The sequence below is a fragment of the Erinaceus europaeus genome, chromosome 17 (assembly GCF_950295315.1).
Source record: "Erinaceus europaeus chromosome 17, mEriEur2.1, whole genome shotgun sequence".
NCBI lineage: Eukaryota > Metazoa > Chordata > Mammalia > Eulipotyphla > Erinaceidae > Erinaceus > Erinaceus europaeus.
The window spans coordinates 61333393-61356723 of NC_080178.1; the positions used below are offsets into that span (position 1 = coordinate 61333393).

A 23331-nucleotide genomic window follows, 5' to 3' on the forward strand; every position below is an offset into this window, starting at 1 on the left:
CCTTTTCTTCTCTTTTCTTTTCTCTTTCTATTTTATTTGATAAGATACAGAGAAATTGAGAAGGGAGGGAGGAATAGAAAGAGAAAGACACGGTAGCACAGCGGGTTAAGTGCACATGGTGCAAAGCACAAGGACCGGCATAAGGATCCCACCTGGAGGAGGGTTGCTTCACAGGCGGTGAAGCAGGTCTTCAGGTGTCTATCTTTCTCTCCCCCTCTCTGTCTTCCCCTCCTCTCTCCATTTCTCTCTGTCCTATCCAACAATGAAGACATCAATAACAACAACGATAATAACTACAACAACAATAAAGATACAAAGTCAACAAAAGAGAAAATAAATAATTGTAAAAAAAAATTTAAAAAAAAAGAGAAAGACAGATTCCTGCAGATCTGCCTCACCACTTGTAAAGCTTCCTGCCCTCTGCAGGTGGGGAGTAGAGGCTTGGATCTGGCTCATCCTGCAATGGTAATGTGTGCATTCAATTGGTGCATTGCTGCTTGGCCAGGAAAACAACTGGTAAGGCAGCTGTGAAGGATGGGTTAAAAGACAGAAATCCGGGGAGAGGAGAGGTGCTGGAAAAGGATGACAGAGGACCGAGTGGGGGTTGTATTGTTATGTGGAAAACTGAGAAATGTTATGAATGTACAAACTACTGTATTCACTGTCAAATATAAAATATTAATCCCCCAATAAAGGAAAGAAAGAAAGAAAGAAAAACAAGACAGAAATCCTATTTTTGTTTGGAACTCTGGCCACAAGTGCCATTACAATGTACTCTCAGCAGCTCCTCTCAGTTCACTTCTGACTGGGCAAGGCAGATGCCAAGAAACTCAGGCAATGAAATATTGCTGTGGGTCTGTCTAACTGCCTCAAATTAGTCTCTGAAATAAACACCTTTTGTAACAACTTCCTACTGCACCACCACCCAAAGAGGCTAAGCAGTTTTTAAGTGGAATTTTGGTTTCAATTAGCTTGAATTTCAGCTTTACTCTGATTGGTTTAGAACTCCGCAGAAGTAATTATATTTCTATGCATTTCTAGACTGGGCTAGTAAGGTCAAAACCTTACAGAGGTGATAGATTCAATGGGAAGTGGAAAGAAGCAGTAACAATGTTCAATGATTTCTTGGGAAAGAAATGAACTGACACTATTGCCTATGAGCAAAAAAACAAACAAAAACAAACAGAACAAGATAAACTCTATACTAAAACACCCAGGAAAATCTAACCTTATAGCTATTGAAATCAGCTAAAAGAAAGGCAACTGAAGAGAATACATTTAGACGGCCACATACAACTGTAGCCCTGTCCACTGCATTTCTGTTTTCCTTTCTTATATCACCTACTTACACAAAAAGATATTTTCCCAAAGTAACACGCTGGTTTCATCCCAAATAACTATATGTTCACTAAATTGCACCAAATAAGACAGATCAACTCTGGCACTGGAATTGTTGTAGTTGGAATTAACTAGCTTAATTAATTAACAGCTTGATAAATGGCATTCCATTGACTCAGCAAGACCATTTGCAGTTTTGGAGAGCAAACTTTAAAACAAAGTGTGGTTGTTTAAGAAATTAATACAGGTAGCACCAAAAAAGCAAATGACCCCATCCAAAAATGGGCAGAGGATATGAACAAAACATTCACCTCAGAGGAGATCCAAAAGGCTAACAAACATATGAAAAACTTCTCTAGGTCACTGATTGTCAGAGAAATGCAAATTAAGACAACACTAAGATACCACCTCACTCCTGTAAGAATGGCATACATCAAAAAGGACAGCAGCAACAAATGCTGGAGAGGATATGGGGACAGAGGAACCCTTTTACATTGCTGGTGGGAATGTAAATTGGTACAGCCTCTGTGGAGAGCAGTCTGGAAAACTCTCAGAAGGCTAGACATGGACCTTCCATATGATCCAGTAATTCCTCTCCTGGGGTTATACCCCAAGGACTCCATAACACCCAACCAAAAAGAGGTGTGTACTCCTATGTTCATAGCAGCCCAATTCATAATAGCTAAAACCCGGAAGCAACCCAGGTGCCCAACAACAGATGAGTGGCTGAGAAAGCTGTGGTATATATACACAATGGAATACTACGCAGCTATCAAAAACAATGAACCCACCTTCTCTGACCCATCTTGGACAGAGCTAGAAGGAATTATGTTAAGTGAACTAAGTCAGAAAGATAAAGATGAGTATGGGATGATCCCACTCATCAACAGAAGTTGATTAAGAAGATCTGAAAGGGAAACTAAAAGCAGGACCTGATCAAATTGTAAGTAGGGCACCAAAGTAAAAACCCAGTGGTGAGGGGGTAGACATGCAGCTTCCTGGGCCAGTGGGGGGTGGGAGTGGGCGGGAGGGATGGATGGGTCACAGTCCTTTGGTGGTGGGAATGGTGTTTATGTACACTCCTAGCAAAATGTAGACATATAAATCAGTAGTTAATTAATATGAGAGGGGGAAAATCAATTGTATGTCTCAAAGTTTCTCAAAACACAAACTGAATCCTTTTAATATATAGGCTGTGTATTTGATATGCGGACTCTCTAAAAAGCCTAGACCAAGTAGATTAGAAGCATCCAATAGAACAGCTATATACAAGATACTGGATACTGTACAGCAAACCATAACAAAAGGGACTTTTCAAAGTTAACCCAATTAACAAATAATGTGATGATAACATTAACTATCCATTGTCTTTTTGAACCCTAAGACAGCAGGAACCTCACATCTCCACTATAGAGCCCCTACTTCCCCCAGTCCTGGAACCCTTGGATAGGGCCCACTTTCCCGTATGCATCTCCCAATCCAAACCAAATAATATTGCATCCGCCGATCACAACCTAACCAACGCAATGATTGCCACCTCAACATGCTTCACCTCAGACTGTGTCCAGAGACTTCACGTGCGGAATGACAACCCTTCAGCTTCATTACTCGGGTGAGACCTTTCCTTTTATAGTACACTCTAATTTCATCTCAGGTAGTTTACTTTCTAACAAAGTCCCATAACCTAGATATACACCAGTTTCTGTGAGAGAGAGCTTATGTTCACACGTATCCATAGACTACTGCAAAATCTATACCTGAAAGCCGTAGTACACTAGAGTTTGCAGTGAGTACCTCCCTAACACTTCCTCTCCACTATTCCAAGCTTGGGATCCATGATTGCTCAACAAATTGTTTGGCTTCGTATGTTAACTCTCTTTTCAATCACCAGGTTCCAGATGCCACCAGGATGCTGGCCAGGCTTCCCTGGATTGAAGACCCCACCAATGTGTCCTGGAGCTCAGCTTCCCCAGAGACCCATCCTACTAGGGAAAGAGAGAGGCAGACTGGGAGTATGGACCGACCAGTCAATGCCCATGTTCAGCAGGGAAGCAATTACAGAAGCCAGACCTTCCACCTTCTGCAACCCTCAATGACCCTGGGTCCATGCTCCCAGAGGGCTAGAGAATGGGAAAGCTATCATGGGAGAGGGTGGGTTATGGAGATTGGGTGGTGGGAATTGTGTGGAGTTGTACCCCTCCTACCTTATGTTTTTGTTCATTAATCCTTTCTTAAATAAAAAATTAAAAAAAAAAAGAAATAAATACAGGGAGTCGAGCGGTAGCACAGCAGGCTAAGCGCATGTGGCGCAAAGTGCAAGGACTGGCATAAGGATCAGAGTTCGAATCCCCGGCTCCCCACCTGCAGGGGAGTCACTTCACAGGTCTGCAGGTGTCTATCTTTCCTCATCTCTGTCTTCCCCGCCTCTCTCCATTTCTCTTTGTCCTCTCTAACAATGATGACATCAATAACTACAACAAGAAAACAACAAGTGCAACAAAAGGGAATAAATATATAAATAAATATTTTTAAAAAACTTTAAAAAAAAGAAAAAAGAAAGAAAGAATGAGCTCTTAAACTCAGCGGACATCTTTCTATAGAGCTAACAGGCTCAATTAAATTTTATAGTGCTCAATTTTATTTTTTAAGCACATTTTTTCCCCAGGCCATGAAAGACTGGAGGTTCAGGAATCATTTTGTCATTCAGATTTTTTTCAGAAAACATTCAGTTTAGACAACACAGACCTACACCCCCTTCTAAGCTATATTTATCTACACAAGGCCACTTATTGCATGGCTTATTAGTCCCATATGGAGCTGGAGTTAAACTGCATATGTTTGATACATACCGTCTGTCACTGTGAGGGAATGTGAATTAATACAATGCTTCAATAAAGGTTACTAAAAAGATCAACACTTTCATGATGGGATTACAATGAATTTGACTACAAAGAGAACTGGTCTAGAGGAATTGAAAAAATAATTAAAAACGTACATATGCATCTAAGAGATATTTGGCATATGTAGAAAAAAAATACAAAACAAAACCACACAATTATTTTACCAGGACTAGTTACCCATATTTTGTCATTTTAAAAAATGCCATGGTTTCACTGACATGGAAAGAAGTAGATTAAGAACTTCTAAAAATAGGGCACCACCATGCCAAAAATAAAATCTGTCTCCTTAGAAGAAAATACAAATTTCAGAGATGTGGAATTGGGCTAAGTGGATAGCATAGTGGTTATGCAAAAGACGGTCATGTTCCCAGGCTCAATCCCTCACATCATCATAAGCTGAGGTGGGCTGTGCTCTGGTTAAAAAAAAAAAAAAGATAGTATTTAACATGAGCAATAATATTGTGCCACTGCAGTATATGCCTCTAAGTATGAAAACCTGATTATGGGCCTCTGGTTGTAAGAACTACTTTTCTATCCTCATCTATAAGCCATGTCTGTCCTTTCCCAAACAGATGTTACAATGCAAACAGTGGGCACAGTTGAGGGCTGCAATTCTAAGGTCTGAAAAGGTTAGAAAGATTAGAAGTTAAGCCTGGAAACTCTTCAGTTTAAAAAATGTAAACGTTTCTTCTACTCTTCTTCCCAGTCACATCATGGACTACTCTTGGAATCACGGGGTTCCTATGAGAGCTGAATGGCACCTTGGAGAGCGGTAGCCCACCTGCTCCCATTACCCTGGAATTTAAGTGAGAGGTTAAGAAGCGTAAGGTTGACTGGGTTGAGCCCAGGGACCAGCCTCTAAGTTGGCTGGTCCGCAGGCTTTTATATTATACATTGCACTGTGGTATTTATGAGGTACAGGCTCCATCTGAGCCAAACTTACCATCATAAAGTTTGTCATATTAAGAACATTTCAGTTAAGATGACCCTTCGCTTCAGAATTGTATGCTAGTCATAAAACAAGAAGAAACACCATGAAACTGACAACTCTCTGGAGGTAATCTGGATCTGTAAGTGTGGTCTTTGACATAGCCAGTTTTTCTGGACTGTTACAGAGGCTCAGTAAAGTGTATTGCAAATGAATGAGCAAGGCAGAACTGGAAATATTTCAGAGGCAGGTAAAATTGTACCTTTGAGAAAGCAAATGCAATCAGTTTACTGAATGACCAAGCAAAAATTATGTTCTAGGGAGAAAAAGGTTATGTGAGTGGAGAAACCTGTAAAGGATCCAGGAGAGTGGATATTCATGGAAATTCAGGTGCAGCAGGCCTGACCATGGCTCCCAGTCCTTATGTTAATAGCCCAGTGTACTCCAGTTTACTCCAAACTGCATTATATTGACCTATACCCCAGTCTGGGTTCTTAATTCTCTCAAGAGCTAACCCTCACCACTCCTGCCTCCAGTTCACTGGCTTTGATGCATCCCTGGTGGGAGAAAAATGTGTCAGTTCAGAAACCACAGTCAAGGGCTTGGTAGACAGCATAATGGTTATGCAAAAGACTCATGCCTGAGGCTACCAGGTCCCAGGTTCAATCCCTAACACCACCATAAACCAGAGAGCTGAGTAGTGCTCTGGTGAAAGAGAGAAAGAAAAGCAGAAACAGAGAGAGAGAGAGAGAGAGAGAGAAGTCACAGTCAGAGGCAGCTTTCTAGTTTCTAGTCAGTGGAATCACAGAATGTTTCGTCTTTCTTCACTTATGCTTTGAGATTCATTCAGGTCACTGTACATATGAGCAGATCATTCCTTTTTATTGCAGAGTGGTATTTCATGGCATGTATCTATAAAATTATCTTTGCCAGAGGCCAGATAACTGAGTTGAATGCAAACATTATCACACATGCGTACCTAGGTTCGAGGTCTCTCTCCCCACCTGCTGGGGGGAAGCTTTATACGCAGCGAAATACAGGGTGGTGTCTACCTTTGTTTCCCTCCCTGTATAACTCTCCCTCCTCAAAATCTCTCTTCTATCAATTAAAAAAAGGAGAAAAGGCCACTGGGAGTGGTGGATTCATCCTGCAGGCACTAAGCTCCAGCCATAACCCTGGTGGCAAAATAAATAAATAAATAAATAAATAAATAAATAAATTTTCCATCTGGTAGACATTTGAGTTCACATTCTGGCTATTAAGGGACTATAAACATCTAGGCATGGTTTTTGTCCTTGGTTGGAATACTATTTTTATTTCTCTTGGAATAACACTTAGAAGTAGAATTTCTGAACTAGCAGATCTATGTTTACCTTAATCTTTTTAAATATTTTTATTTATTTTAATATTTTTATTTATTTACTATTGGATAAAGACAGAGCGAAATTGAGAGAGGAAGGGTAGATAGAAAGGGGGAGAAACAGAGAGACATCTGAAGCCCTCCTTCACCACTCCTGAAGTTTTCCCTCTGCAGGTGGGGGCCAGGGACTTGAACCTGGGTCCTTGCGCACCACAGTGTGAGCACTTAACCAGGTGTGCCGCCACCACCCGGCCCCCAACTTTATTCTTTTTAAATGCTAGATTGCTTTTCAAAGTGGTCACACAACTTTACAGTGCTAGTAGCAGTGTATGTGTATTTTAGTTTCTCTACTTCGTTGTTAGAACTCACCACGGTCAGCCTAAACATTGTCAGTTATTCTATTAGCATCAATCAAACTTTTAATTTGCATTTTCCTAATGACTAACAACACTGAGCATCTTTCCATGAGCTTTCCTGGTCATCTCTAGCTCTTCTCCTGGTTCTTCTGAAGTTTTAGTGAGCTATGCATATCCAATATGCCCGATTATCACAATACCTTCTAACTAGCACCATTTCTGCTTAATCCAGCTAAAGTAGATACTGTTTACTGCAACAATACAATTCTATTTACAATGAGGAGCCTAGGAAGATGTGTAAAAGTGAAAATACTACTGCTACCCCCAATGTCATTATAAGTGCAGGAAATCTTCCATAAAATTCAAGCAAATCAATGTGTCAGAGCCTTATTGGAATTAATGTACTATTAGATCTGTTGCTGTAAATTTAAATATCAAGGAATATGCATGCCCATTCTCAGGTTTTCTCAGTAATATAATTTACAAATACCTGGGATGAGCAACTGTGTGTGTGTGTGGGGGGAGGCAGTGGCGGCTGTGGAGAGATGGTGATAACGGCAGAAATGGAGATCTAGTTGTTAGATACCTGCAGGGAATTGGTTCTAAGTGCCTCCCAGCAGGTATGGAATGCTTAGATCCCTAGTACATAATGACATAGTCGTATGTGCACATAACCCACAAACCTCCTCCCATATACTTCATCTCTAGACGATATCTAATGCAATGTAAGTGCTATGAAATGTCAGCTGTACTGTACTGCTCAGTATAGATGCAGTTAGCCTGTATGTGTTCAGTATAGATGCCACCATTGTAGAACTAGGTTCAGGATATTTTTGGTCTGTGCTTGGTTGAGGCCATAGATGCAGAATCTGAGGTCACTCGGAGGGCTAGCTCCATATAGACGGCTTATAGGAAACTGTTGGAACAGTGTAAATGTATGTTAGGTCTTTGGTCTGGTTCAACAGTGGAATGATGACGGTGTTAAAATGATAGTGAAATTAATCTCCACATTACTAATACATTTACCGAGTGGCTCATTATGTGCCTGGAGTTGCTCTAGGCATTTCACACTGCACTGTTTTACTCAGCCTTCATTAAAACTCTTTCACAGTTAAAGTCAATAAATTATGGAGATAGAGTTTACACCCCTGCATTGTTTGCTGCTAGAATTCTGAATTCTTAGCCATTTGAGGATGATGGTAATGGTATTGACAAAAAACTGCCACTGTTCTTTTCGTCCTGAAATTTGGGACAAGCATGAAACCCCAGTTTACTTACACCATTTCATTTGCTTTTTCATAAGAGCCTCCTCAGGTAGGCTGCATAATTTCTACTCTACACAAGACAGCATTTAGAAGGTTAAAGGGGGAGTCGGGCTGTAGCGCAGCGGGTTAAGCGCAGGTGGCGCGAAGCACAAGGACCGGCATAAGGATCCTGGTTCGAGCCCTGGCTCCCCACCTGCAGGGGAGTCACTTCACAGGCGGTGAAGCAGGTCTGCAGGTGTCTGTCTTTCTCTCCTCCTCTCTGTCTTCCCCTCCTCTCTCCATTTCTCTCTGTCCTATCCAACAACGATGACAACAACAATAATAATAACTACAACAATAAAACAACAAGGGCAACAAAAGGGAGTAAATAAAATAAAATTTAAAAAAAATAAAAAAGAAAGAAGGTTAAAGGAACTGCCTCAAATATTACAGGTAGCAAGTAGAGGATCTGAGATTTGAATTCAACTCTGACCCTTTATACCCTAGTATATGGTCTACATATTGTTAACAAGTTGGTTAGAAAAGACTGTTTTTCAGAGCCTGGCTATCAGTGTACCCAGTTAAGTGCACATGCACATACAAGGGCCTGAGTTCAAGTTTTGGTCCCCACCTCAGGGAGAAGCTATAGGTGGTGGAGCAGTGCTGCAGGTATCTCACTTTATCAAAAAAGAAAGAAAAAGGGAAAATATTAAATGGCAGTGGATTCATCATGCAGGCATTTGCAGTGATAATCCTGGTGGGATGAGAGAAAGAAAGGAAGAAAGAAGGAGAGAGAAGGAGGGAGGGAAGGAGGAAGGAAGAAGTGGAAAGAGATAGTTTTTCCTATTCTTCATTTAATTCCTATACTTAGAACAAGGTCCCTAACTCATCAGATAACACATGCCTTATATTAGTATTAGACATTTGACAATAGCTACATTTCTACTCAACTTTTGTTCGACTAAGCATCTCACACCTAGTCTTTTGCTTGTAAATGAATTCCAATGGTGTCTTCATCATTCTTTACGTCTCTAAACTCCTTTCAATTTCCCTTAGAGTCTGGCAGTGGTGTCCTCTAAATAGAAGAGTTTTCCCGGATTTTTATTTTCTGTCTTTAATGAGCTTCCCTTAAAATATTAATTTTACTTTAATATTACTTGATGCCTTTTAAGTACTTTTTTTTTTTCCCTTGTGGAAGTCTCCTCACACCACCTGAACTGCATTATAGTCCAAGTCCATGTGCACACTGTTTAGTCTCTGTGGTTGATCATAAATAAATGTAGCTTTAAAAAAAAATAAGGGGGAGTCGGGCGGTAGCGCAGCAGGTTAAGCGCATGTGGCGCAAAGCGCAAGGACCGGCTTAAGGATCCCGGTTCGAGCCCCCGGCTCCCCATCTGCAGGGGAGTCGCTTCACAGGTGGTGAAGCAGGTCTGCAGGTGTCTATCTTTCTCTCTCCCTCTCTGTCTTCCCCTCCTCTCTCCATTTCTCTCTGTCCTATCCAACAACAACGACAACAATAACTACAACAACAATAAAAAAGACAACAAGGGCAACAAAAGGGAAAATAAATAAATAATAAAAAAAATAACTTTAAAAAAATAATGATGGCAATGAAGTGTCAAGTACACACTGCTCCTCCAAATGAACAGACGCTCTTACACTTTGTTCTGGATGGATGTTACCTATCTCTAGATTTCACAATTCACTTAACAAAATGTAATTGATTAGATATTTATTTATTGGAGCTGGGGCCTCACATACATGCGATTTCACCATTCCCTGTTTATTTTCATTGAGACAAAGAGGCAGAGAGAGAAAAAGAGTGACACTATAGCACCAGAGCTTCCATCAGTGCCATAAGATGTTTGAATCATGTAGTGTCTGGGCTTGAACCATGAAAAACACATGTCCTACCCGTAAGCTCTCTCTCCAGAGGCCCTTAGCTCACTAGAGGCATAGTAAATACTGACCGCATGTGCAAGATGTGCTGGGATATCACAAAGTACCTTAGCATGGATGCCACCCTGCAGGAAGTGACCTCTCAAATGAACAATAACTACGTGAACCTGGATGGGTACTAGGCTCCCATGACCTTTTACCGCTGACTATTTTCTGCTTGTGGTAAAGGGAGCTGATATAGGTGAGCCTAGTCTAAGCACAGGAGCCATTAAAAGCAGAATACATTCTGGAGCTATAGAGATCTGGACTCACACAAAAGCTTGATGGGATATTACTGGCCTGAAGAGGAAGAGGGCAGGTGAGGAGGGAGGCTAAAGGCCCTGGGGAGCACAGTGTGGCCCCTGACAGAAATCCAGAAAGAAAATGGGAACTATAGGCCCACAGCTGCAGGAGCTGGGTTCTGCCAACAATTTAAATGCACTTAGAAGCCGATTATTCCCCAGCGCCTCCAGATAAGAGCATAGGCTTGGCTAACACCTTGATTTTGGCCTTAGGAGACCCTGAGCAGAGAAACCAGATGAGCCCACCCAGACATCTGACCTACATGAACTGTGAGATAGAAGCAACATTGTTCAAGCTGCTGGCTTTGTGGTGTAATGTGTTATGAAGCAAAAGAAAGTGAACACAGGTGGCAAATACTATTTTTACCTGAGGTACTTGGAATAGACTCATAGACAGATAACAATTTGGTATATTTATTATATATCAGGCACAACAGGGATAATTTTATACAGAGGATTTTAATTAGCAAATAGTATTTTGAACATTAATCATAGGCTAAGGCTTACTTTTCCAAAGGCTAATTTAAATGTTGGGGGGGAGGCTGTTGAGAGGAAGGGGTTCTTAGAGACACTGAAGAATCACCTCTAACTTTATTTTTTTCCCTCCCCTTACCACTCTTTCCCATTTTATTGGGGGGGGGGGAAGCTAATGGTTTACAGTATGGTTGGTGACATATGTTTTGTTTAATTTTAAGACTAAGCATTTTTGGTTTCCAGATCTGGTTCTCTAAAATTATCTGGAAGAGTTTATCATGCCCTGATCCAAATTTGGATGTTCAAATTTATGGACGACATGTTGCAAAACACATGAATGCTAGATCAGGAGAAAACCTTTGGTTGGTAACGCAAAGCACACAGAATTAAGGAACCTTGTCCACTGCCATGGGAAGCACAGCACATCCAAGTCAGCTATACAGACCAGCTATGGTAACAACACTAAGTTTGCTCCTTTTATTTTCACCTGGGGTTATAAATAGGGACAAAGAAGACAACTGAGACCAGGGGAGGTGGAGGTTTGGAAAGAAAGTACAGACCTATCTGAGTCACATAGTACTATCGAACAGGCCATGGCCGGTGCGCCGCTATGTTCCATCGCTGGGGAGCCAGAGACGACCCGAACTGCCCCTGCGGCTACAGACAATGACCCACATAGTCAACGACTGCCACCTCTCCAGATTCAAAGGAGGTCTTGAAACTTTACATCAGGCTCAACCTGATGCTGTTGACTGGCTACGGAAGAAGGGCAAACGCTAGAAGAAGAAGTTGGGTTTTACCAGGTGGAAGAGCAGGAATTTGTATTCCTAGCAGAGGAAATAGCACCTGTAAAAACCAAGGAGCAGGGAGCTGGGTGATAGCGCAGTGGGTTAAGCGCACATGGTGCAAAGCACAAGGGCCGTCATACAGATCCCGGTTCAAGCCCCCGGCTCCCCACCTGCAGGGGGGTCACTTCGCAAGCAGTGTAGCAGGTCTGTAGGTGTCTATCTTTCTCTCCTCCTCTCTGTCCTATCCAACAACAACAACAGCTATGACAACAATAACAACTACAACAAGCACAACAAACAAGGGCAACAAAATGGGGAAAATGGTCTCCAGGAGCAGTGGATTCGTAGTGCAGGCACCGAGCCCCAGCGATAAGCCTGGAGGCAAAAAACAACAAACAAACAAAAACAAGGAGCAAGAAAGAACATGGGACATATCAAACTGTCAGTATGCGGGAAACAAGGGGTGAGACCAGAGGACTGCAGGGTAACTGTAGGAAGTGTAGCCAAGAAAGGAAGTCCTGACACAAAGCTTCCAATTCTGAGTGTCCCCACAGAAGAGACCATGTTAGATGGCACTGTCTAGGTATGATGAAGAACTGGAACAATTCATTGGCCTCAGAGAAGGAGGGTAGTTTTCTATAACGGGAGAAAAGTAATCGTCTGGAGAAATAGCATCCCTCTCACTACCTTCACAACCTTCTTTTCTTGTAGAGTGTCTGGCAACAAATCTTCAGTGAGAGGGCTTCCAGTTTCTGTTAAGATAAAAGGCCACCAGGGACCAAGGTGCCCAGAGGCTCCTGTTTGGGTGAGGGTCCACCCACCCCCCCCCCACCTTGTTCACAGAGCAACTTCTAGATGAAGACTACCACTGCGTTCTAGGTGGCTGCGGAGAGGTCTCAGGATCAGGAACCACCTACAGCCTGATTGAGTGAAATATAAGAATTTCACCTTTCTGTATTACAGACTGGTTTTCTGCAGCCTCCTTGACACTCACCTAACTCCAGCTGACTAGCTCCCCAATTCATCCTCAGACTTTCCATTCCATTGTCAGGCAGTGATATACAGAAATAGGACTTCTCATGGGAGCTAAAATGTCTCCATTCTGAAGTCTATAACTATATGCATTCATTTAATCTATCAGCAGGTTTAAATTTTCTCCTACTGCTTCTCTTGGACAACTTTTCAAATAAGAAGATAGTAATCTCCTTCCCTTGGATGTAATCTTTCTTTTGTTTTAGACTTGTCTAGAACAATGAGCTATCTTATACATGTTTTTCCATGCTTATCAATAACTTCTGTTACCTTGCTGACGTCTATCAGATAAAACTGCCATATTAAATGGCAGTTTGTATTCCCTTGATGGATCTTATGTTTTGTCTGTGTCTCACTGAGTGCCAGCATGGGTAAGAAAACTAACTTCCACCTTTCTTTTCTTTTTCCTTTCTCCCTTTCTTTCTCTCTTTTTTTCTTTCTTCTTTCCAAAGCACTGGTCAGCTCTGGTTTATGGTGGTGTGGTGGATTGAACCTGGGACTTTGGAATTTCATGCATGAGAGTCTCTTTGCATTTGTAGATAATGGTATCTACCCCTGGCCTCTTTCTTTCTTTCTGGACTACGGTGCCCTATACCAGTCTCCCTAGACCTACACATGTTCTGCTGTATCCTTCCACATACTCCACATACTCCAGACACTTAAGAATACCACCTCCCTTAAATGACCCTCATACTGACAGACATGCAAATCAATCTAGTCCATTAGTCTGGAAGATTTATCCTAGTCCATTCCATCTCGGATTTACCTGTTCAGATTTCACCCCATCTTTAGGTTTAGCCCAGATGTTATACATTAAAAAGCTAACTGAACCCAGTTAAGAAGAATAAAGGAAAGATTTTAATGGTCAGCTTCATGTGCAGAGCTTTTGTCAGGTTCCCTAATACTGTATGTTAGTTAAACTTATAAAACCTAAGGGGGGGTAGCTCAACAGGTAGGGTGTGTGCCTTGCTATGTGTGCAGCAACAGATTGAGACCAAGTACCACAGGGGAGGTGCTCTGCCACCAGAGGAAGTTCCAGTGATGCGGTACCTTGCCTTCTCTCTGTGTGTTTTTATTTAAATGAAAAAGAAGCTCAGTGAAATCATGTACATACAAGACCCTGGTTCTACAAATAAATGAATAAACAGCCACCTAATAATTATTATCTTTGCCTTTCATATGAAAGCACAGGTTCAGAGGGTAGAGTAATTCCTAAATGCTGCACAAGTAATATAACTTGCAAAAAGGGATATATTCTGATAAACTCTGACCTATATTGTTTAAATTCCATGAATATCAAATAAAGCTGTGTCCACAGTACTGCTTACCTTTTTAACAGTAGTGTTATATGGATAAACACTAGAAGACACAATCAGTCTACCAACTCCACCCCCACTCTCCCTTTATAAATTGCCAAGATGTACATACTGTTTCAGAAGAAAAACACATTCCCTATTAATTAAGATTTAATAAGGATCATAATCAAGTTATGAAACAGAGCCTTTAAAGTCAGAGCCATCACTCATCTCTAAATTCTGAGACTCCTTGGGTCCCAAAAATATGTGGGCAGGAAAAGACAAATATTCAGAAATGTCTGTTTGTAACTTTGGGGCATTCACCAGCTGTTATCTGGATCTGATTCTTCTAAAGTCGGAAATACAGAAACAACAAGAGTAAATTTGGTTAAAACTACTATATTTTGAAGTTTACTCCAATAATAATACCTATCACAATCTTTACGCCTCCATTTAAAAACTTCTAGCGGAGACTCATGGCTAGGATGACAGTTGAAACATGTCTATTTACTTTGACAGTCTCCCGGAGTTCCAATAACATGCTGGTAATGGGATTTTCTCTCTTCAAACTTGCTTCGTTTCTAATGAAAAGTTAGCAGTGTTTCACATTGTTGTTTCCCTATATGTATTTTGTTTTTCTCCATTTGCTTCCAAGACTTTAGAACTTTGATTTTGGCTATCAGACTATATTGGGGAGAGAGAGAGAAAAGAGGGAGAGAAAGAGGAGAGAGAAGGGAGAGAGAGACAGAGAGAGAGAGAGAGAGAGAAGGAATATGCGTGAGAATGAATCCCTGTGCTCATGTACTTAAGGTTAAGTTTCCGTTTTTTTCTGCTTGGGGTCTGGTGAGTTTTATGCAGCTATATGTTTAGGCCTTTCAAAAATACTTTATTTATTGGCTAAAGATAGAAAGAAACTGATAGGGAAAGAGGAGATAGAAAGGAAAAGTGAGACACTGGTAGCACTGTTTTACCACTTATGAAGCTTCTCTCCCCACTCCCCCCATACACTCTTCCCCTGCAGGTAAGAATGGGGGCTTGAACCCTGGACCCTGCACGTTATAACATGTGTACTCTACCAGGACACCAATATCCAGCCTCTGCTTTGGTCTTTTCAAAAATCAAATCTGGAAATATTTTGGAAAATCAAATTTGGAGAAATTCTATCTGTAACTGCCTTCCTGGCTCCTTCTTTTTCCAACTGAATGAGTGTTAGACCTGATGTTATCCCCAGGGTCCAGGCAGCTATATTCATTGGGCTCCTATAACAAAACACCACAACGTGAGTGACTGTAGACATCAGAAATGCACATTTCACAGTCCTGGAGACCAGAAGCAGGAAATCAGGGTGCTAACGAGGATACAAGAGAGGCCCTTTTTCATAAGGGCAGTGACCCCATTCAGTAGGACTTTGTCCTCAGGACCTACTCACCTCCCAAAGTACCACCTTCTACTAACATCATGGTGAACACTGAGTTTTCAATCTATGAATTTCAGGGGGAGTCAATTCACTTTGTTTCATTATGATCATCTCCTCTACATTTTAATTATCTTACATTTCCCTGGAAATTTAGTCTTTTCTTTATTGGGTCTTTTTCTTCCGATTTGACTGTTTCTATTTATCTATCCTCACAAGATCTATTCTGTCATCTCTACTGTTGAACCCACTCAGTGACTTGGTTTATATGTCAGATATTGTTCTAATGTCTCTGATCCAAAGTTTCTATTTCTCTGTTGAGACTTCTTATCTTTCCACTCATTAAAAGTCTTTCCTATGGCCTGACTACACACCATGCATGTGGGAAGCCTCAGGTTCGAATTCTAAAACTGCTTGAGATGGAGAGGCACATATGGGTTAATACGTGACCAGGAAAAGACAAAAGTATTCAGGAAAAACTGGTTATAGCTGTGGGGCATTCACTAACTGAGAATGGATCTCATTCTTCTACTGTTCTTTTCCCTCTCATAAAAATTAAAAATAAACTAAGTCCATCTTTGAAAAAGAATGAGAAACTCATTTCTTTTATATTTTCAATCAACTGTTTTAAAATTCTTGTCAGCTAATTCTATATGTCATCTGGGATTCACTTTCTCTTGAGACTAGTTCACATTTTCCTGTTTTTGTCTGTTTTGTTTTTTGTTTCAATGCCAAACAATTTTGGGTTGTATCATAAACATCGTGAGAGTACTGACTTTTGGGTTTTGTTGTTGTGGTGGGGATGGGGAGAAGTGGTTTCTTTAGTAGGCAATTCACTAAGCTAGATTCTAACTACAAACTTTGTCTTCCCTCTGGTGGGCTTAGGTCTCAGTCAACTCAGAGTAAGAGACTACCCACAGAATTTAAGGTTCTCATCTTTAGTTCTCACTTTCCAACTTTTCTCCTCAACTTACACATTTTTTTCCTCCTCACTTTCCAATGGTCATGGCTCTCTGAATTCTGTGCTCTGGTTCTTCAACCAGAAAGAGCATGACTTTTTTTTTTTTCCACCAGAATATTGCTGCCTTTCACAGAACTGAGTGGGTTTGACTGAGGCTGAAAACTGTAGTTAGACACTCACCAAGTGCTAACTCCACCAGTCACTGTCTGCTTTCAGTCACAATCTCTCTCTCTCTCTTTTTTTTTTTTTGCCTCCAGCGTAATCTCTGGGGCTCAGTGCTGGCACTATCCACTGCTCCTAGCTGCCATTTTTTTTTACTGGATAGGACAGACAGAAATTGAGAGAGGAGAGGGAGGTAGGGAAAGAGAAAGATAAGCCATCTGAGGACCTGTGAAGCATTCCCCTTGCAGGTGGGGACCTGGAGGCTCGAACCTGGATACTTGCAAAGGTCCTTGTACTTAGTACTTGCTTAGTACTATGTGTGTTTAACTGGTTATACCACTGCCAGGCCCCAGTCACTCTCCAGTGTCTTCAGATGTTAGGATACTCTGTTCTCAGTTTATAGTATTTATCAAATGTTAATTACATGCCACATTTATTGCCTTCGAGCATCACTGTGAGTGACAACTTGACTAACACTGCCACAATAAATATACTAACTAAATTATACATTAGAGCAGCAACTCACTACTCTATCTGATAGAATTCAGCAAAACTATAAGTGGAAGACAGAAAATGCTGAAAATATCTTCAATGTATTTGTCAGCTCTGCCTGATTAGAAGCAGAGAAAAAGCCATTTAGTAACTTCTAACACTATTACCAAGGTCACATTTTTTTTTGGGGGGGAATGTTAACATTGTGTAATTTCTCCTTAATCTCCCCCCACTTCTGATGGCTTTACATGCAAAGCCAAACATTCATACATTAAAAAAAAAAAAAAGCCAAGCACAGTCATTTCATCAGTACAAATATGCATTCCTTCCCTCCGCTCAAACAGCAGGCTACCCCTTAGCCCTTCCTTGAAGTAGGACGGTACTGACTCATTCTATCTCGAATCTCGAATGCATTTATCTGCCCTGTGTCCTACTTGATGCACAGAGCATTGTTTTAGGATGAAAGGATGAGTAGGTCTTATCTCCCATCCACTAGGAGCTCTTCAGTCTAGTAGAAGAGGCACATGTACAAAATGCATAATAAAATAAATGGAAGGATATCTGGTTAAATATACTTGTTTCTTTCTTTTAAGACATTATTTTTATTATTTTTATTTATTGGATAGAGACAGCCAGAAATCAAGAGGGAAGGAGGTGATCGAGAGGGAGAGAGACAGAGAGACACCTGTAGCACTGCTTCACCACTCGCAAAGCTTTCCCCCTGGAGGTGGGGACCAGGGCTCGAACCCGGGTCCTTACACATTGTGACATGTGTGCTCAACCAGATGTGCTACCACCTGGTCCCCTATACTTGTTTCTTATTTGTAAGTTCACTATGGAGAACAGAAGACGTACAATTCTGCACAAGAGGGTAAAGCAAGGCATTGTAGAAGAGAAACTGGTCTAGCTGGGTAGTGGAGACCAAGAGGGAGCGAATCCCATGGAAGACAAAGGGAATGAGTTCACACAAGGTGACATAAAAGCAGTAAAGAGTGGTGGGGCAGGCGGTGGTGCACCTTGTTGAGCACACAGGTCACCAGGGGTTTGGTGTTAAATCGCAGCGAAAGATAGGTGGGGAAGGAGGAAGAAGATTGACCTTGTGAAGCTTTTGCTCTGCTAAAGTTCTTAGTTTTGGAGGAGGTGAGTGAGTTGTGGGAAGGCAATGTAGAGAAGCTACTTAAATATTTAAAGCAGGGGCCTGATATGAACAAATTTGCAAGACCTTTTCTCCCTTTCTCCCGCTGTGACCTGAGATGGAGGAATTGGCTTCTCAGTGGGGCAATGCACCTTACATTTGTGAGGCCCTGGGTTCGTTCGACCTGTAGCAACACATGAGAGAGCTCCAAGGACAAAACAAGTAAAACTCCATGCACATTAAAGGGGCCCCCTATCCAAGTGAGCTATTTCATGGTCCTTCCCTATGCAGTTTTATAAATGAGCGCACATGTTACAATGTGCAAAGACCCTGGTTTGAGTCCCCGGTCCCCACCTGCAAGAGGAAAGCTTCATGAGTGGTGAAGCAGTGCTGCAGGTGTCTCTCTGTCTCTCTTCCTCTCTATCCCCCCCCTTGATTTTTGGCTGTCTCTATCCAATAAATAAATAAAGATAATAAAAAATTTTTTTAAAAAGAGTTCATATCATTTCTTTTTCTTTTTTTGTTCACATCATTTCTAAGCTAGCAGTTTGTCCACCTAGGTCTTATTAAATCTTTGATTGTTACAATAAAATACAATCTTTCATATTTTATCACTATGACCTTGACCAAACATTTATTTATACTAACTGACTCTTGGGGACATTTTAGTTTGATGAAACATGAACTTTAGTTTAATAATGAAAGCAAAAGTAGATGTTCCTTGTATACCATGTCCCTGTAAGAAGCTTTCAAAGATCTGGGAACATATGGGAACAAATCTATGAAATCTCTCATCTCAATAGTTTCAAATATGAAAAGGTGCCTTAGTAAAAACAATGTACTGCAAATACTTTACATCCTTGAACATACAGGGTTTAGCTTGACTGCTTCGCTGGATACATATCTCCCTGACCTAGATTATTTCATGGAAGAGGGCTACCACACAGTCAAGGGTTAGAGGACAATCTCACGCCCACTTAGGGCAGGGGTCAGCAGCTTTGCAGATGTTCATGATGGCAAGCACTTCTGGAATAGCAAAGAAATATTCTAATTCAAAGATTAACCTGGGGTAAAGTATGGAATATATTCTTCAGGTCTCCTTCATCAGGGAACATGACAGATTGACAGCCCCACCTATTGGGTCTTCATTGCATTCAGACCCCTCTTCCTGCCGATAGTTCCTAGCTGATGTTGTTGTACACAGCACTGATGCTGGGTTGGGTCCACTAGGTGAGGCATGGAACTCCTGTGGGCAACTTTGGCTTGAGAATGTCCCATCAGCCTGGATGAGCCCTTCTTGTCCCTCTCTTTCCTTCTTCAAGAATCACATTGGCGCTGACATCTGAAGCTCTTCCTACCCTCTCTCCTTTCCTCCTCCAAGAAATCCTTTATACCCCTAACCTCATCTTGAAGTCTGCATCTTATTTAGTCCAACTAATTGCAGCGCGTGTGGATAGTCTGAGGGAAAACTGTGAGCATAGGTCTAACTACACCAAGTCTCTAACATTTTTACTTTTGTCAAAGAGACAGTCCAGTACAATGAAATCATCTGATACAAGTAGCACATTAAAAAAAAAATATATGGAATGCTTCATGAATTTGCATGTTATCCTTGTGCAGGGGCCACGCTAATCTTCTCTGTATTGTTCCAATTTTAGTGTATGTGCAGCCAAAGTGAGCACAAGTAGCACATTTTTTACATTGCTACCAGGGTTATTGCTGGGGCTTAGTGCCTATACAATAAACCCACCTGGTGGCCATGCCCCTTCTTTTTTCCTTTCTTTTATTTGATAAGACAGAAAGAAATTGAGAGGGGAGAGAAAAAAGAGACACTTTCAGTAATGCTTCACTGCTCATGAAGCTTCCTTTCATAGGGGGGGGAATCAGGGGCTTGACCCCCAGTCCCTGTGTATAGTAATATGTACACCACCAACTGGCCCTAAGAAGCACACTTAAAACATTCCCTTTCTTGCATCTGGAGTAAGGACTAAAGGGAAAAGGTCATAATACTGGGAGTGAAACTAACAGAAGTGTGTGGGCTAAGCAGGATCTGCAAAGCTGCTACTTCTTGGTATTAATATGTTTATATTGCCAGTTCGGAAACAGAGGTAATAGCAAAAATCCAAAGCAAAACAAAAGGACACCATCCTTCCTTGGTGCTGCCACAGACCCTTGGATTTCTCAGATGTAAAAGCCACAGTAGCAACATCGCCAAATGTCCCAAATGGATACGATGATGAATCAAACTGAAAAGACTTTTATTCTGGTTAAGGCAATGTCGTAGTGAATTCATCAGAATAATTAAATTTCCTACACATGTGGATCATTTTTCAATTAGGCCAATATCTTTCATGCTCCCTCATCTCCAGATGATACATTCAATTAGTAGTTTTTGGCTGGTATAGCCAAAAGATAAACATAACTTTGTATATATTCTGAGTTTCAGATTAAAACTCTAAAACTAAGATAACTTAGTATAAGGAGGTAAAGTACAGGGAAACCAGGATGATATATTTTGTTTAGAAAAGGAGATTATATGAAAGTAAGATACTAACTTTTAAAATAAATGGTATTACATATATTTTAATGACAGTTTTTTAGGGAGAGAAAGAGAATAACAATGAGCACATAATAATGAATGTCTTTACTTTTCACATCTTCGACATCTTACCAGAATACAAGATCTGAACACTAGTAAAAGCTTTTCATTGTCTTGAATCCTTAAATGCAGCTATTAATAACCCCTTTATAGAAATAAATAAGAAAGTTCTGATAGAAGATGTAAAGTGCATTAGTGTTTGTGTTATCTCTTGTGGTATGAATTTAATGGGTATCTTACTAAGGAGATATAAACTAATGTCACTGATTAGGAAATACATCCATTCACATCCTTGAGTAGCCTACAATGGGGCTTGATAGTATGTCCAAGTGGAATTACTATAAAGCCAATGATGAATTAGTGTTGGGGCAAAGGGACACATAAATGTGCCTCAGAGATGAAACAATTATGCTCTCTATCACAAGTGAAAGGTCATCTCAAAAGACGGTGCGGTCAGTCCTACAGAGCTCAGCAAAGAGGCTAATTCCACTGCTTGGAACGTGCCGAAGCTAAGCTATTTTGATAGCTGGGCCACAGGCTTCCTTGCCTATAACAACCTGAAAGTAACATTTACATGTTTTAAGTCCTTTTTAATCTCCTAAATACCATGAAGATTTGTTTATCAGATTTTTAAGACACAGGCACATTCCGCTCGGATGATTTCACTCTCAGGGGACCTTGTCATTCTGAAGTCTTCTCAGAAGAGGGTAAAGGGTCACAAGCCTTTAAGAAGAGCCCTAGCTAATGCTACAAACTGAGGCTAAAAGATGTTTTCTGACTTAGCTATACAAAGTGATTTCTTCTCCATGGTTGGTTTAGCAGAATCTAGGATCAATGCTTCATTTCTCTCTCTCTTCTAATTAGGTTCCATTTCAGTGTTTAGTGCATGGGCTTGGCCTGTGGAAGCTGAGGATTCAAATACCCACATTCATTTTCTAGAGATATCTAAGTTGTTCTACTAGGAAAAGGTCTATGTAAGTCCATCGATTCATCTGCTCAGAGCGGGTATTTAGAGTTCATATCACTGGCATTGTTTTAGATTGATCTTTTATAACATAGAGGGGAAAGAAGAGTTCACACAGACTTGTTTTTGTAGTCTACTGAAAGTTCCTTTGCCACCAAGGAATTGATTAATGAGCCTAAGCCTCAGCTTTCTCACTAGAAAAATGAGGTGGTCGAGTGGGGAGAGTTCTGGACTTACAAGCATGAAGTTCCAACTTCAAATGAACTTTCAAGTGCTCTAGGTCAAAATTTTTCTCAGGAGTCTGGTGGTGGTTCACCTGGTACAGCACACACATTACTTACTATGTAAGAAGACTTGAATTCAAGCCCCCGGTCCCCACCTGCAGGGAGAAGGTTCACAAGTAGTGAAACAGCACTGCAGGTATTTCTTCTTTTTTTTGGTCTCTCTTCCTCTCTATCTCCCACCTCTACCAAAAAAGGGGGGGGGGCATGGTAGGAGGAAAAAAAAGTCACTAGAAGTGGTGCAAGCATAGAGCCCAAGTGATAAACCTGGTGGCAAAATAAAGTAAATATATTTATGGTTATCAGAAAAGCTGACATATTTTTGCATAGAAAAACATCTGTATGTATTTTGTTCAGGCATGTGACAGTGAGATATATCTTTAGCAAATCCGTCTCTGAGACTGTAAGGATTCAATGAAATAGTGTCTCACATACTTTTAAACTATTATGCTACAATTTTTTTTAAAAGCCCCCCCAAATCTTACTTCCTGGAGCCCTTTTGATGTTTATGCTACAATTTTTAAGGATCATGATGTAACAAACATATTAGCACAATCAAGAATATGTAAAATGTTGCTGAAAGAGTCATTATAACACAAGCCCCAGAGTAGCTCTTCTAGTCAAGAAAGGGATACGGTGGTGTACCCAGATCTCCTTTTTCTTTGTAGTCTCTCACCCCATTCTCCCAGGTCTAACCATACTTTTCATGCCAAACAATAGAGCTTACTCTGGCCCATTTTTGAACTACATGTCAACAGAATAACATGCTGGGATAGTCTTTTTTTTGTCCTTCTCCCTTGTTATTCAGCATTGTGAAACTCTTTCTTTTTTCACAGCAAACAGCTATGCTTCATGACGGCACAGTATTCCATTACATAACTATATCACGATTGATAGTGAACATACTGCTGGTAGACTCTGAGTTGTTTCCAGGCTTTGGCTATTATGAGTAGTGCTGCCATTGATATTCTCATGCTCCTATCCTCAATTTCACCACATGATACCAATGCGTTTTCCATAATGATTTAATCCTCCCATCACCTCTGGGCCAAAACAAGATTGGGAAGACTCATAGAACACTACTGAGAGAAGAAAATGGAGAGATCAGTTACTTGAACTTCCCTATATTAGATGAAAACTCTAAAGCTTAGATAATAACATGATGAACTAGTGAACATCAGAGGGGAAGTTGACAATATTGATGATACAATGTAACTTGGCAATGCTTTCAACCTGGAATCTTTATATCCGCGGCCTACTTCATAATTTGATGGCAGAAGCCAGATTTAATTGAAAGATTTATGACTAGATTATGACTAGCAATTTGATTAGTATCCCCCGCCCCAGAGTTTGTCTTTGTCTTTCGGC

The 23331-nt window shown here is 40.8% G+C and overlaps 1 protein-coding gene and 1 non-coding gene across 2 annotated transcripts in view; both read right to left on the bottom strand.

The window, feature by feature from the left end:
• The window catches only part of UVRAG (UV radiation resistance associated), a 304494-nt gene that overhangs the window by 31329 nt on the left and 249834 nt on the right, over positions 1–23331 (bottom strand). The window lies entirely within an intron of this gene.
• LOC132534123 (U6 spliceosomal RNA) lies at positions 19695–19801 on the bottom strand. The gene has a single exon (XR_009545801.1). It is a non-coding gene; the product is annotated as a U6 spliceosomal RNA (small nuclear RNA).